General features: G+C 38.0%; 1 long non-coding RNA gene across 1 annotated transcript; it reads left to right on the top strand.

Moving 5' to 3' along the window:
- The first annotated feature begins 5,667 nt into the window (after positions 1-5,667).
- Positions 5,668-8,165, top strand: LOC133441126 (uncharacterized). The gene is made up of 6 exons (XR_009782401.1): positions 5,668-5,906; positions 6,012-6,105; positions 6,316-6,396; positions 7,493-7,574; positions 7,770-7,926; positions 8,039-8,165. It is a non-coding gene; the product is annotated as an uncharacterized LOC133441126 (long non-coding RNA).
- The last annotated feature ends 8,355 nt before the right edge of the window (positions 8,166-16,520 follow it).

Raw genomic sequence — 16,520 nt, 5'->3', positions numbered from 1 at the left:
TCATTGGCCACTGCAGCTGTCAGTCAGGATCCAGTTCCTGCCTCAATAGTGTTCAGCTGTGTCTAATCAACTCAAAAAAAAAAGGTAATTGCATGCCAAACTCAAAACACACAAAAAATTTCAAATATTTTCTTCAATTCCTCATATAAAGGCCAAAATTTACGTCCAACAATTCTTGGCAATAGGGAATTTTTCTTGCTATAGCTCTTTAGGTGTGAAAGAATATATATGGCAATAATTTCACTTGCAGATGATTGTTTGTTAATCAGGGCATCCTCAGGTGTATCAGAAATTGAGATGTAAAGAAAATTTAAAATCTTCCAGTGTAGGTTTTTCCATACATCTTCGGGAATGTCAAAATATTCTCCGTGTATTCTATCCCAGACTTTCATAAAGAGCTGATCTGAAATGTCAAGGTTTCTGTATGATGGTTCTAACTCTGAAAAGATCAGTGCAATCAGGTTCTCAACAACTTGTTTGACCGATCTTTTTAATTTTTCCTGGACCTGGACCTGTTGAGGTTCTTCCACACTAACCTCTCCTCGGGTACAGGATGTGACTATTGAGGGACTTTTTTCTTGTTCTAAATCTTCTTCAATTTGTACTCTTTTTAAATATTCTTCAAATGTGATCTTTGAGGGACTATGTTCTACAGATTTTTCTGGTTCCAAGTATGGTTTAAATGGGTCCAGTGACAAGTTGTGAATACTGGCGTCTGTGCCCCTCAAAATCTGTGCACAAGATGAGGGCTTTATCCCAGGTCTGATGCTATTGGCTGCCTGAAGCTCATTATGTGCGACACCTGTCACAAATGAAGAAGATTTTGAGGATGGTATCACAACCGTGTTACTAAATATCCTTTCATTGAGCAAGGTGGGACGTGGGGCTTGACGTATCGACAAAGAGACCGTTTTCAAGAGGGAATTTTTCTTGCAAGACTTCTTCAAGTGCTGCTCAACACAGGCTGCAATTTTTTTGATGAAAGCCAACCTTTTTAAAACCATAAAAAGAAAAATATCGTCTTTTTTGTAGGAAAATTCAGTGCAAAGACTCTTGAAAATTTTCCTGTGTAGTTTATTGAACGCTGTTTCAGGAATGTCAAAATGTTGGTCCTTTACTTGAGCCCAGACATTTTCAAAGAGCAGATCCGAAATTGATCTGAATTCTTCTTCGCTGCAAGGTATAAATGAATTTATAATGGCTAGCTCAGTCAGTTTCTCCATAATACGTTTAACAGACATCTTGAATTTTTCCTGGACCTGGACCTGTTGAGGTTTTTCCACACTAACCTCTCCTCGGGTACAGGATGTGACCGTTTTCAAGAGGGAATTTTTCTTGCAAGACTTCTTCAAGTGCTGCTCAACACAGGCTGCAATTTTTTTGATGAAAGTCAACCTTTTTAAAACCATAAAAAGAAAAATATCGTCTTTTTTGTAGGAAAATTCAGTGCAAAGACTCTTGAAAATTTTCCTGTGTAGTTTGTTGAACGCTGTTTCAGGAATGTCAAAATGTTGGTCCTTTACTTGAGCCCAGACATTTTCAAAGAGCAGATCCGAAATTGATCTGAATTCTTCTTCGCTGCAAGGTATAAATGAATTTATAATGGCTAGCTCAGTCAGTTTCTCCATAATACGTTTAACAGACATCTTGAATTTTTCCTGGACCTGGACCGGTTGAGGTTCTTCCACACTAACCTCTCCTCGGGTACAGGATGTGACTATTGAGGGACTTTTTTCTTGTTCTAAATCTTCTTCAATTTGTACTCTTTTTAAATATTCTTCAAATGTGATCTTTGAGGGACTATGTTCTACAGATTTTTCTGGTTCCAAGTATGGTTTAAATGGGTCCAGTGACAAGTTGTGAATACTGGCGCCTGTGCCCCTTAAAATCTGTGCACAAGATGAGGGCTTTATCCCAGGTCTGATGCTATTGGCTGCCTGAAGCTCATTATGTGCGACACCTGTCACAAATGAAGAAGATTTTGAGGATGGTATCACAACCGTGTTACTAAATATCCTTTCATTGAGCAAGGTGGGACGTGGGGCTTGACATATCGACAAAGAGACCGTTTTCAAGAGGGAATTTTTCTTGCAAGACTTCTTCAAGTGCTGCTCAACACAGGCTGCAATTTTTTTGATGAAAGCCAACCTTTTTAAAACCATAAAAAGAAAAATGTCGTCTTTTTTGTAGGAAAATTCAGTGCAAAGACTCTTGAAAATGTTCCTGTGTAGTTTGTTGAACGCTGTTTCAGGAATGTCAAAATGTTGGTCCTTTACTTGAGCCCAGACATTTTCAAAGAGCAGATCTGAAATTGATCTGAATTCTTCTTCGCTGCAAGGTATAAATGAATTTATAATGGCTAGCTCAGTCAGTTTCTCCATAATACGTTTAACAGACATCTTGAATTTTTCTTCTTTTTCCATGACATCCTCTTTTCGTTCTTCCACACAATGGAGGTCATCAACTGGCCCATTCGGTTGAGACACAACTGCTTCATCAATTATGTCCTTTGATGACTCCTGTTGAGCTACAGGTTCTGTCACGAGGGTGTCCTCTGGATGCACCTTGTTGCATTGACATAAGTGTTTTTTTAAAAACCTCCACATCTTCCCGATGACTCCTGTTTTCAAGTTCTCCTCAACAAAGACTGCAACTTTTTTCCTGAATGTTTTATGATACATATACTAAAACATATTGCCTTTATAGTATTTAGGGCGAAGTCTCCTGAAAATATTCTCGGCTAGATGATTAAATGCTGTTTCAGGAATGTCAAAATCTTAGTCCTTTAGTTGAGCCCAGACATTTTCAAAGAGCAGATCCGAAAGTGATATGACATGTTCTCTACTGGCATATAAAGATGAATTTATAAAGAATAGATAAGTCAGGTCCTTCGCAAAATGTTTAACAGACCTCTTGATTTTTTCTTTTTCCATGACGTACTCTTATCCTCTTTACCTCTATTATGAATTCACAATGAATTTTAGAAGAATCAGATTCAGAATCATCTTTATTGGCTAGGTTCGAACATTGTCCAACAAGAAATTTGACTCTGGTAATTTCGCTCTTTAGGCAGTAATAAACAAATAAACAAATGTTGTATTTCCAGAGGTGTCAAAAGTATTCACATTCATTACTCAGGTAGAAGTATAGATACTAGAGTTTAAAAATACTCCTGTAGAAGTTGAAGTATCAACTCAAGTTTTTTACTCAAGTAAAAGTATAAGGCCCCGTTTACACATAGCCGGGTATTTACAAAAACTGATATTTCCCCCTCTACGTTTTGAAAAATTCCATCGTTTACACGAGATTGTTTTCAAAATCTCTTCGTTTACACCAATCCGCATAAATACGCTGTTAATGTCATGCCAGCCAATCAGAATCCTGGAAAAAACATCAACAAAGGACACGTGTAACTTCCAGTTAAGGCTGATTTATGGTTCCGCGTTACACCAACCATCATTTATCCTAACCTTTATTGGAATGTACATCCAAGTTTAGTTGAAGGAATCTGAGGGCAACGGATGTAAGAACAAAACTGGACAAGAACATCTGAAACAACCACAACCAAATTCACTCTATCCGGATGGAGCAATTTAACTGGATAGTTTTTTTTAAAAGGCCGAAATGAAATAGAGTAACAAGGCTGTTTTTAAAATGTAAGGAGTAAAAAGTACAGATAATTGCATGAAAATGTAAGGAGTAAAAGTAAAAAGTCGTCTGAAAAATAATTACTCCAGTGAAGTATAGATAACCAAAATTTCTACTTAAGTAAGGTAACGAAGTATTTGTACTTTGTTACTTGACACCTCTGGGTATTTCTTGACATATGTACAGATAAACATGTAAGGTGCAGCAGTGGATTATTTGAAATCGGTATCATTGTTCGGTAATTTCTACAAAACCTTCTTATATCAGTGTTGTTGCCTGAATGAGGGTCGAAAATACGTACAGCGCTTTATACAGAGTTGACGTCACCGTGACGTCACTGAACACCGCTAGGCGGGACGTTCCCGTCACGTGACCCATTGTTTACAGAGGCGCGGTCTGGAAGCGCGTCCACGAACCGGAGCAGTGGATAAAAACAGGGCTCTCAAGTGAGACACACGCATTTCAACCAGTTCACACGCTCACACCTGACATTTCTCACGCTGAGAGGTGATAAAGCCGAGCGCACAGAAATTAATACTGAACGGGCGAGACTTCTCCGCTGAGTTTACAGCGGTCCCGCGTCAGAGACCTACCAGCCAATCAGAAAATAGTATGTCTTGTTGCTGGGCAGGTTTTCCCCCCGCTGCGTGCTCGTTCCGTGGATGCGCGGGCTCGCACAGGTTGCAGACGAGTTGGAAAAGCAAAGCAGGGTAAATGGTAGGTAACTAAACTTGCTACAGAAATATCTGAAAGTGCTTCCAGACAGGAGCGGGGACTGGCAGACTCCGCTGGGACTCACATTGTTCCCACTGATAATACAATGAGCTTTCTGGCGACCCCTCCTGGATGAAAAAAGGTACTACAACTGCTAATTCACCATATTCACGATTCTGTCTATGGTTTTATCCATAGACATAATATATGAACTCAACTTTTGGATTTATTTCAAACACACATAAATTGTGGTTTATTTGGTAGTGTGACTCATTTTTATTTGATTTGCATAATTAAGTTTCCATACAAAACAGGTGCACTAGCTTCCCCAATTATTTTTTTGGTCAATAAATGAAGCATCAGTGGAGGCCAGACTACAAAAAAACGCCGCTGAATTAATAAAACCAACATTAGGAGACCCAATAAGTGAAGACTTACAGTTTGCCAATTACTAACCTAGTGAATGATAATAGTCAAGGGCAAAACTTTAGTTTCAGAGGTGGGGGGGTATGGAAGCATATGAGGGACTATATTCAAATTAAAATGCATTTGCGGAAATGCTTTTTCATTTTAAGAATGTGCCCGCATTATTTGAGTCAAAAATGAAATTGATAATATATAATCCGATTTGCATTTTAATTTCCGTATTCAACACTGCTTATTCTTGTACTTAATTCAAATTAAAAAGAAAAAGACGTTTGAGATTTAATTTTCAAATCATGCCTCAGCAAATAGTTCACAATATTCAATTTTAAATCTAATATTTGAAAATTAAAATGCATTTGCAGAAATGCTTTTTCATTTTAAGAATGTAGTTGCATTATTTGCATCAAAACTAAAATTGATAATATATAATCCGAATTGCATTTTAATTTTCGTATTCAACACTGCTCATTCTTGTACTTAATTCAAATTAAAAAGAAAAAGACGTTTGAGATTTAATTTTCAAATCATGCCTCAGCAAATAGTTCACAATATTCAATTTTAAATCTAAAATTTGAAAATTAAAATGCATTTGCAGAAATGCTTTTTCATTTTAAGAGTGTAGCTGCATTATTTGAGTCAAAACTAAAATTGATAATATATAATCCGAATTGCATTTTAATTTTATTCTTTACGCTGCACATTTTATGTCATAATCAAAAAGAAAACGAAGAGGACATTGCTTTTTCTTTTTCATGCTCTGCCTGCAAAAAGTTGGACAAAATTCAAAATGAATTCGCAATCTCAGCGGCGCAGGAGAGTGACGTCACGGCCCACCCCCTCAGCTTCTCCTGTTCTCCAGCTGCAGCCCAGAAACCCTGGAAACTGCTCACGTTTTTTAAGGTGACATCGTATTTTGCCGATTTCCCAAAGTCTGTTAGAAAAGGTCTGATTTCCTACAACTCTAACAGAGTTCTAGATGTCAACATGAGACACAGACAGTAGCGGCGTTTCTCTACACGGAGCGTTGGTGCCGGGCTGACTCCTCCTATTCAGACACGTGTGTTTGTTTACAACCTATGGAGCACGAAATGCAAAGAGGAGCAATGTCGACCGACAAGGTACAGTAATATTACCGGATTTTGCCACAAAAATGACTTTACTGGCATTTTCGCTTGTTTTTAGCATAATGTTTGCATGCGGAGCATGTTATTTATTTATTCCAGCTTTGTACATAGACGAGTTGCATCAAGTCCAGGCAAGGGACACGCAGGAATTCTACCCCTGTCGTTGTCCAGCGTGACAGTCTGACCGTCAAAGGTATTTTTTCATACAGTAAAGTTGTCACCATGCACTTCATTGCATGGTCAGATGTGATTATTATTGTTTTCTGAATTTGGAGAGCAGAGTTTGGCATACAGGGTGTTTAACCACTGACTGAGGAGCCATAAAATGTTTTAGAGTCCAGGTAAATTTTTATGGCTAAATATTTACTCTAATCTAAATTGTATGTTTTGGTCCTGGTTATAGCATGCATTTCCTGAAAATGACTGCTGAGGAGCAGCATGAGTCTCCAGATGAGGAGGAGATCAATTATTTGAGAAAAACAATGTAAGTGAATGTTTGTGAGTCTTTTTGTCTTGTTTTGTTTTACTCGTGCGTAATTGGCAAAGTATTCAAGGCACTTGCAGGTACGCTTCATTTTGTGGTTGATTCAAAATTAAATGTACCTGCGAATGCCTTGAATTGTTTGCCAGAAACACACTGAAGAAGGGGGAAACGAAAACGTGTGACGATAAATATATATATATTTTTTTTTTTATTGTATTTTTATATTTTCAGCCACAAAAAGAGGGGTATACCTTAAATACATAGAACACAAACCCCCACAACCCAATTTCCCCCCCAAAAAAAGTAAAAGTCCATACATACCAAAACATATTTCATAGTGCTATAATCATGCCAAATATACTAACCAAAAATTCTACTCAATGCACTAATTGAGAATACCAGATAGTACTACCCTACTACCCTAACGACTCTGAAATAATAATTAAATAGTTAAATAATATTCCTACCTACTTCTTGATGAAGGGGACTTATAAAAAAAAAAAACAAAAAAAAAAAGTAGGAAACACTTAATGTCATTACTTTCTTATCCTAAGTTGGGGCTGGTCCGTTAAAGAACCAAAATGATATCCAAATATATACCCTCAAAACACAACGAAAACAAAACCAAAAAAACCTAACAAAACAAAACAGACATAAACGGTGGGAAAACCCCACTTAAAACAAACACGACAACAAAACAATACAAACCATTACACTCAGGTCTTATCATTGTCGCTATGCCTTACAATTACCTACGGATTTCTTAAAATCAAATTCTGTATGAGATTGCCATATTTTTAAAAAGTCTGAGGATTTGCCTTTACTCTTGTAGTAAATATCATCAAGTGTAGCTTGAGAGTTCGTTCCACCAATGGGCTAATACTGGGGGTTTAGTTTCTTTCCAATTTAAGGTTATACATTTCCTGGCTGCCAACATAGCAAGATAAATATATTTTTACACTTGGAATTGCTGTTCCTTTTATCCTTTTGAGCTATACTTTATTAGGAATTCAGCACACAGTTGAGTGCATTGTCTCCTATTTATTTTACTGGTGTGTAATTCCATTCTTATGTGTTTATCTATGCTCACGTGCAGCATTGACATCGATGATCCTGGTCAGAGGTTCAGGAAAAGGAGACGGCTCTGATGAGGAATATATTCCTCACCTTTGTTTATGGTATGCTTTACTTATTGGTTGTATATCAAGTATTTAGAAAATGTATAAAAGTACATATGTATTATGATATATACATATACTGTAATATGTATAGTACAGACTTTATTTGAAATGATAAAGTACTATTAACACTATATGATATAAAAGTGAGTAATGTGACAGTAACAGAGCTGTTGTTTTTTTCTCAACTAACAGGACAACTTCAGACTTCGAGAACTTCCAAAATCACATCCTGATGTATGCAGGAAAGCATTTTGGCTTTAGCCCACCCGTATACACAGCTCAGACGTTGCTTGTAACACTTGGTTACAACCACCGCCTCCCTGCACGAAACCGTGATGGGACACAAGATGTAAGTTGTTGGGGTTTTTTATATCATAGTTGTCTGACACCCAAATACATTCTTAGCACTGTTACCATATCTCGTTGTGAAATTGTTTTAAATGATGTTGTTTTTTCCCAAGTTACCGATGGTTCTACAATAAAAACATGAAGAGCGGGAGTGTGTATACCCTGAAAGAGAAAAAGGACTATGGCTACTGTACATCCCTGAACTACAGAAGGCCACTCTTTCAAAGAGGCTTCAGAGTGGAAAGGGTCTTCCCAGGAGACAGAGTCTGAGGCCTGGAGATCCAAGGCCCCTGGGTCTGCTGCCACATCACAACCACAACCACACATGGACTGGTAAAAACTAAGGTGTCACGTGGAGATGCAGGTCCTCATGATGACAGCTAAAACTTTGATTGCCTGTTGTTATATCTGTCTCAATACTCGGGAGCAAAGCTCCAGGATTTCAGGACAGAGTAAAATAATTCACTGACATAATTTCTTGTTCATGTCTTGTCACAATCCCTAAATAAATGTTGCTGTAATTGCAAATGATCTGATTATCATAACCTGTTTTCTCATAACTTCTCACTTGAATCAAAATCTCTGGGAGATTCTCTGCATTTGGTGTTTTTCACAATGAATATAATTCGGAATCGGAAAGATATATACCGTATTTTCTGGACTATAAGCCGCTAATTTTTTCCTAGGTTTTGAACCATGCGGCTTATACAAAGGTGCGGCTATTCTGTGGATTTTTCTTCCACCGCTAGGGGGAGTGCTTACCGGAATTATAATAAAATAAATATAAATAATAAATAATAAATAATAATAAAATAAAAACTAAGACAAAATAAATGCAAAGAAGAATACACTACTTCTTCTTTAGCAGATAGAAGTAGGTAGAAGCAGATTTCAAACAGATAAATAGATGAATAAATACCGGTTATTTTCTCTTGATTCTGTCCCGTTTTAATCAGCAAAGTTGCTGCCGTGTTAAAAGACACTGTTAGGAAAGGATCTATTTAGGTACAAACATGTACATCATTTACAGTTCAAAATCCTTCTGTACATGTAGTAAATATCTAATCTAACAACATAAATATCTGCGGCTTGCATATCTTTTTTTTTTAAATAAAAGTGGGTGCGGCTTAAAAACAGGTGCGGCTTGTATATCTTTTTTTATTGTTTTTTTTTAAATAGAGTGGGTGCGGCTTATATACAGGTGCTGCTTATAGTCCAGAAAATACGGTATATTTTTTATTCTGTAAACAAGGACAGAACTCAACATGTCTGACTTGTACATAATAAAATGTATAAAAATAAAAACGATTTACATTGAAAGTGTAACCCAGCTAAACACTATTCACACCAGCCAGTGCAAAAGAAATCCGGTGTACTGGTTGTTTGGAAGATTACAGATAGGTTTCCTGACCCAAACTACACAGCTTGGGATGACGACCTGATTTCCTTCCGCATGCCGCAACTGTCTCAGCTCCACTCCAGGCTTCTGGTGGTCATCGTGGCGAAGATGTTGTTCCAGGCAGCCCGGGCCGGCCACAAAACCCCATATTCTAATATGAAATACTGCATGTGTGCCATATGATTACTTATGCAGAGCTTCTCCAGGTCTGTGGGCATGTCCCTGCACCAGTGCAGCTGGGGTTCATCTGGACCACCTGGACTTGGATGCTCAGGTAACGCCATCACATCAAACACCAGGCCTGGCAGTCTGGTCACGACCTGCCCCAGAAAGGTTTACATCTGTGGTGGAGTCAGGGCTGTGAGGTTATCCTACAACATAAAGCATTTATTTGACATTTTATGTTATTGCACGAGATTGCATTACAAGATTTCCTGGATGACATGAGTTATCTAACCCAGCTAACAAATAAATAAATGTTACGCCAGAGAGTTGCCTTTGTAATTGTCTTTCCACAACCAAACCTTATTTCTTGACCCTTAGAAACACGTCTACCTGCAAGTAATAAATTACCCTCTCGATTGTAAATGCAGTGATGTAAGTTAGATGTGATCTGCACACATCAAGCCAACATTTCTTTATAAAATAACATGCTCAACATGCAAACATTATGCTAAAAACAAGCGAAAATGCTAGTAAAGTCATTTTTGTGGCAAAATCCGGTAATATTACTGTACCTTGTCGGTCGACATTGCTCCTCTTTGCATTTCGTGCTCCATAGGTTGTAAACAAACACACGTGTCTGAATAGGAGGAGTCAGCCCGGCACCAACGCTCCGTGTAGAGAAACGCCGCTACTGTCTGTGTCTCATGTTGACATCTAGAACTCTGTTAGAGTTGTAGGAAATCAGACCTTTTCGAACAGACTTTGGGAAATCGGCAAAATACGATGTCACCTTAAAAAACGTGAGCAGTTTCCAGGGTTTCTGGGCTGCAGCTGGAGAACAGGAGAAGCTGAGGGGGTGGGCCGTGACGTCACTCTCCTGCGCCGCTGAGATTGCGAATTCATTTTGAATTTTGTCCAACTTTTTGCGGGCAGAGCATGAAAAAGAAAAAGCAATGTCCTCTTTGTTTTCTTTTTGATTATGACATAAAATGTGCAGCGTAAAGAATAAAATTAAAATGCAATTCGGATTATATATTATCAATTTTAGTTTTGACTCAATTAATGCAACTACACTCTTAAAATGAAAAAGCATTTCTGCAAATACATTTTAATTTTCAAATTTTAGATTTAAAATTGAATATTGTGAACTATTTGCTGAGGCATGATTTGAAAATTAAATCTCAAACGTCTTTTTCTTTTTAATTTGAATTAAGTACAAGAATGAGCAGTGTTGAATACGAAAATTAAAATGCAATTCGGATTATATATTATCAATTTCATTTTTGACTCAAATAATGCGGGCACATTCTTAAAATGAAAAAGCATTTCCGCAAATGCATTTTAATTTGAATATAGTCCCTCATATGCTTCCATACCCCCCCACCTCTGAAACTAAAGTTTTGCCCTTGACTATTATCATTCACTAGGTTAGTAATTGGCAAACTGTAAGTCTTCACTTATTGGGTCTCCTAATGTTGGTTTTATTAATTCAGCGGCGTTTTTTTGTAGTCTGGCCTCCACTGATGCTTCATTTATTGACCAAAAAAATAATTGGGGAAGCTAGTGCACCTGTTTTGTATGGAAACTTAATTATGCAAATCAAATAAAAATGAGTCACACTACCAAATAAACCACAATTTATGTGTATTTGAAATAAATCCAAAAGTTGAGTTCATATATTATGTCTATGGATAAAACCATAGACAGAATCGTGAATATGGTGAATTAGCAGTTGTAGTACCTTTTTTCATCCAGGAGGGGTCGCCAGAAAGCTCATTGTATTATCAGTGGGAACAATGTGAGTCCCAGCGGAGTCTGCCAGTCCCCGCTCCTGTCTGGAAGCACTTTCAGATATTTCTGTAGCAAGTTTAGTTACCTACCATTTACCCTGCTTTGCTTTTCCAACTCGTCTGCAACCTGTGCGAGCCCGCGCATCCACGGAACGAGCACGCAGCGGGGGGAAAAACTGCCCAGCAACAAGACATACTATTTTCTGATTGGCTGGTAGGTCTCTGACGCGGGACCGCTGTAAACTCAGCGGAGAAGTCTCGCCCGTTCAGTATTAATTTCTGTGCGCTCGGCTTTATCACCTCTCAGCGTGAGAAATGTCAAGTGTGAGCGTGTGAACTGGTTGAAATGCGTGTGTCTCACGCTCAATGCGTGAGACTTGAGAGCCCTGTTTTTATCCACTGCTCCGGTTCGTGGACGCGCTTCCAGACCGCGCCTCTGTAAACAATGGGTCACGTGACGGGAACGTCCCGCCTAGCGGTGTTCAGTGACGTCACGGTGACGTCAACTCTATATAAAGCGCTGTACGTATTTTCGACCCTCATTCAGGCAACAACACTGATATAAGAAGGTTTTGTAGAATTTACCGAACAATGATACCGATTTCAAATAATCCACTGCTGCACCTTACATGTTTATCTGTACATATGTCAAGAAATACCCAGAGGTGTCAAGTAACAAAGTAGAAATACTCCGTTACCTTACTTAAGTAGAAATTTTGGTTATCTATACTTCACTGGAGTAATTATTTTTCAGACGACTTTTTACTTTTACTCCTTACATTTTCATGCAATTATCTGTACTTTTTACTCCTTACATTTTAAAAACAGCCTTGTTACTCTATTTCATTTCGGCCTTTTAAAAAAAACTATCCAGTTAAATTGCTCCATCCGGATAGAGTGAATTTGGTTGTGGTTGTTTCAGATGTTCTTGTCCAGTTTTGTTCTTACATCCGTTGCCCTCAGATTCCTGCAACTAAACTTGGATGTACATTCCAATAAAGGTTAGGATAAATGATGGTTGGTGTAACGCGGAACCATAAATCAGCCTTAACTGGAAGTTACACGTGTCCTTTGTTGATGTTTTTTCCAGGATTCTGATTGGCTGGCATGACATTAACAGCGTATTTATGCGGATTGGTGTAAACGAAGAGATTTTGAAAACGATCTCGTGTAAACGATGGAATTTTTATAAAAAAAGTAGAGGGGGAAATATCAGTTTTTGTAAATACCCGGCTATGTGTAAACGGGGCCTTATACTTTTACTTGAGTAAAAAACTTGAGTTGATACTTCAACTTCTACAGGAGTATTTTTAAACTCTAGTATCTATACTTCTACCTGAGTAATGAATGTGAATGCTTTTGACACCTCTGGAAATACAACATTTGTTTATTTGTTTATTACTGCCTAAAGAGCGAAATTACCAGAGTCAAATTTCTTGTTGGACAATGTTCGAACCTAGCCAATAAAGATGATTCTGAATCTGATTCTTCTGAAATTCATTGTGAATTCATAATAGAGGTAAAGAGGATAAGAGTACGTCATGGAAAAAGAAAAAATCAAGAGGTCTGTTAAACATTTTGCGAAGGACCTGACTTATCTATTCTTTATAAATTCATCTTTATATGCCAGTAGAGAACAGGTCATATCACTTTCGGATCTGCTCTTTGAAAATGTCTGGGCTCAACTAAAGGACTAAGATTTTGACATTCCTGAAACAGCATTTAATCATCTAGCCGAGAATATTTTCAGGAGACTTCGCCCTAAATACTATAAAGGCAATATGTTTTAGTATATGTATCATAAAACATTCAGGAAAAAAGTTGCAGTCTTTGTTGAGGAGCACTTGAAAACAGGAGTCATCGGGAAGATGTGGAGGTTTTTAAAAAAACACTTATGTCAATGCAACAAGGTGCATCCAGAGGACACCCTCGTGACAGAACCTGTAGCTCAACAGGAGTCATCAAAGGACATAATTGATGAAGCAGTTGTGTCTCAACCGAATGGGCCAGTTGATGACCTCCATTGTGTGGAAGAACGAAAAGAGGATGTCATGGAAAAAGAAGAAAAATTCAAGATGTCTGTTAAACGTATAATGGAGAAACTGACTGAGCTAGCCATTATAAATTCATTTATACCTTGCAGCGAAGAAGAATTCAGATCAATTTCGGATCTGCTCTTTGAAAATGTCTGGGCTCAAGTAAAGGACCAACATTTTGACATTCCTGAAACAGCGTTCAATAAACTACACAGGAAAATTTTCAAGAGTCTTTGCACTGAATTTTCCTACAAAAAAGACGATATTTTTCTTTTTATGGTTTTAAAAAGGTTGGCTTTCATCAAAAAAATTGCAGCCTGTGTTGAGCAGCACTTGAAGAAGTCTTGCAAGAAAAATTCCCTCTTGAAAACGGTCACATCCTGTACCCGAGGAGAGGTTAGTGTGGAAGAACCTCAACAGGTCCAGGTCCAGGAAAAATTCAAGATGTCTGTTAAACGTATTATGGAGAAACTGACTGAGTTAGTCATTATAAATTCATGTATACCTTGCAGCGAAGAAGAATTCAGATCAATTTCGGATCTGCTCTTTGAAAATGTCTGGGCTCAAGTAAAGGACCAACATTTTGACATTCCTGAAACAGCGTTCAACAAACTACACAGGAAAATTTTCAAGAGTCTTTGCACTGAATTTTCCTACAAAAAAGACGATATTTTTCTTTTTATGGTTTTAAAAAGGTTGGCTTTCATCAAAAAAATTGCAGCCTGTGTTGAGCAGCACTTGAAGAAGTCTTGCAAGAAAAATTCCCTCTTGAAAACGGTCTCTTTGTCGATACGTCAAGCCCCACGTCCCACCTTGCTCAATGAAAGGATATTTAGTAACACGGTTGTGATACCATCCTCAAAATCTTCTTCATTTGTGACAGGTGTCGCACATAATGAGCTTCAGGCAGCCAATAGCATCAGACCTGGGATAAAGCCCTCATCTTGTGCCAAGATTTTGAGGGGCACAGACGCCAGTATTCACAACTTGTCACTGGACCCATTTAAACCATACTTGGAACCAGAAAAATCTGTAGAACATAGTCCCTCAAAGATCACATTTGAAGAATATTTAAAAAGAGTAAAAATTGAAGAAGATTTAGAACAAGAAAAAAGTCCCTCAATAGTCACATCCTGTACCCGAGGAGAGGTTAGTGTGGAAGAACCTCAACAGGTCCAGGTCCAGGAAAAATTCAAGATGTCTGTTAAACGTATTATGGAGAAACTGACTGAGCTAGCCATTATAAATTCATTTATACCTTGCAGCGAAGAAGAATTCAGATCAATTTCGGATCTGCTCTTTGAAAATGTCTGGGCTCAAGTAAAGGACCAACATTTTGACATTCCTGAAACAGCGTTCAACAAACTACACAGGAACATTTTCAAGAGTCTTTGCACTGAATTTTCCTACAAAAAAGACGATATTTTTCTTTTTATGGTTTTAAAAAGGTTGGCTTTCATCAAAAAAATTGCAGCCTGTGTTGAGCAGCACTTGAAGAAGTCTTGCAAGAAAAATTCCCTCTTGAAAACGGTCACATCCTGTACCCGAGGAGAGGTTAGTGTGGAAGAACCTCTACAGGTCAAGGTCCAGGAAAAATTCAAGATGTCTGTTAAACGTATTATGGAGAAACTGACTGAGCTAGCCATTATAAATTCATGTATACCTTGCAGCGAAGAAGAATTCAGATCAATTTCGGATCTGCTCTTTGAAAATGTCTGGGCTCAAGTAAAGGACCAACATTTTGACATTCCTGAAACAGCGTTCAACAAACTACACAGGAAAATTTTCAAGAGTCTTTGCACTGAATTTTCCTACAAAAAAGACGATATTTTTCTTTTTATGGTTTTAAAAAGGTTGGCTTTCATCAAAAAAATTGCAGCCTGTGTTGAGCAGCACTTGAAGAAGTCTTGCAAGAAAAATTCCCTCTTGAAAACGGTCACATCCTGTACCCGAGGAGAGGTTAGTGTGGAAGAACCTCTACAGGTCAAGGTCCAGGAAAAATTCAAGATGTCTGTTAAACGTATTATGGAGAAACTGACTGAGCTAGCCATTATAAATTCATTTATACCTTGCAGTGAAGAAGAATTCAGATCAATTTCGGATCTGCTCTTTGAAAATGTCTGGGCTCAAGTAAAGGACCAACATTTTGACATTCCTGAAACAGCGTTCAACAAACTACACAGGAACATTTTCAAGAGTCTTTGCACTGAATTTTCCTACAAAAAAGACGATATTTTTCTTTTTATGGTTTTAAAAAGGTTGGCTTTCATCAAAAAAATTGCAGCCTGTGTTGAGCAGCACTTGAAGAAGTCTTGCAAGAAAAATTCCCTCTTGAAAACGGTCACATCCTGTACCCGAGGAGAGGTTAGTGTGGAAGAACCTCAACAGGTCCAGGTCCAGGAAAAATTCAAGATGTCTGTTAAACGTATTATGGAGAAACTGACTGAGTTAGTCATTATAAATTCATGTATACCTTGCAGCGAAGAAGAATTCAGATCAATTTCGGATCTGCTCTTTGAAAATGTCTGGGCTCAAGTAAAGGACCAACATTTTGACATTCCTGAAACAGCGTTCAACAAACTACACAGGAAAATTTTTAAGAGTCTTTGCACTGAATTTTCCTACAAAAAAGACGATATTTTTCTTTTTATGGTTTTAAAAAGGTTGGCTTTCATCAAAAAAATTGCAGCCTGTGTTGAGCAGCACTTGAAGAAGTCTTGCAAGAAAAATTCCCTCTTGAAAACGGTCTCTTTGTCGATACGTCAAGCCCCACGTCCCACCTTGCTCAATGAAAGGATATTTAGTAACACGGTTGTGATACCATCCTCAAAATCTTCTTCATTTGTGACAGGTGTCGCACATAATGAGCTTCAGGCAGCCAATAGCATCAGACCTGGGATAAAGCCCTCATCTTGTGCCAAGATTTTAAGGGGCACAGACGCCAGTATTCACAACTTGTCACTGGACCCATTTAAACCATACTTGGAACCAGAAAAATCTGTAGAACATAGTCCCTCAAAGATCACATTTGAAGAATATTTAAAAAGAGTAAAAATTGAAGAAGATTTAGAACAAGAAAAAAGTCCCTCAATAGTCACATCCTGTACCCGAGGAGAGGTTAGTGTGGAAGAACCTCAACAGGTCCAGGTCCAGGAAAAATTAAAAAGATCAGTCAAACAAGTTGTTGAGAACCTGATTGCACTGA

This window comes from Cololabis saira, chromosome 3 (genome assembly GCF_033807715.1).
Source record: "Cololabis saira isolate AMF1-May2022 chromosome 3, fColSai1.1, whole genome shotgun sequence".
In the NCBI taxonomy this organism is placed as follows: Eukaryota; Metazoa; Chordata; class Actinopteri; order Beloniformes; family Belonidae; genus Cololabis; species Cololabis saira.
Note: the sequence above shows the minus strand (reverse complement) of the source record. Positions and strands in the feature narration are given on the sequence as shown.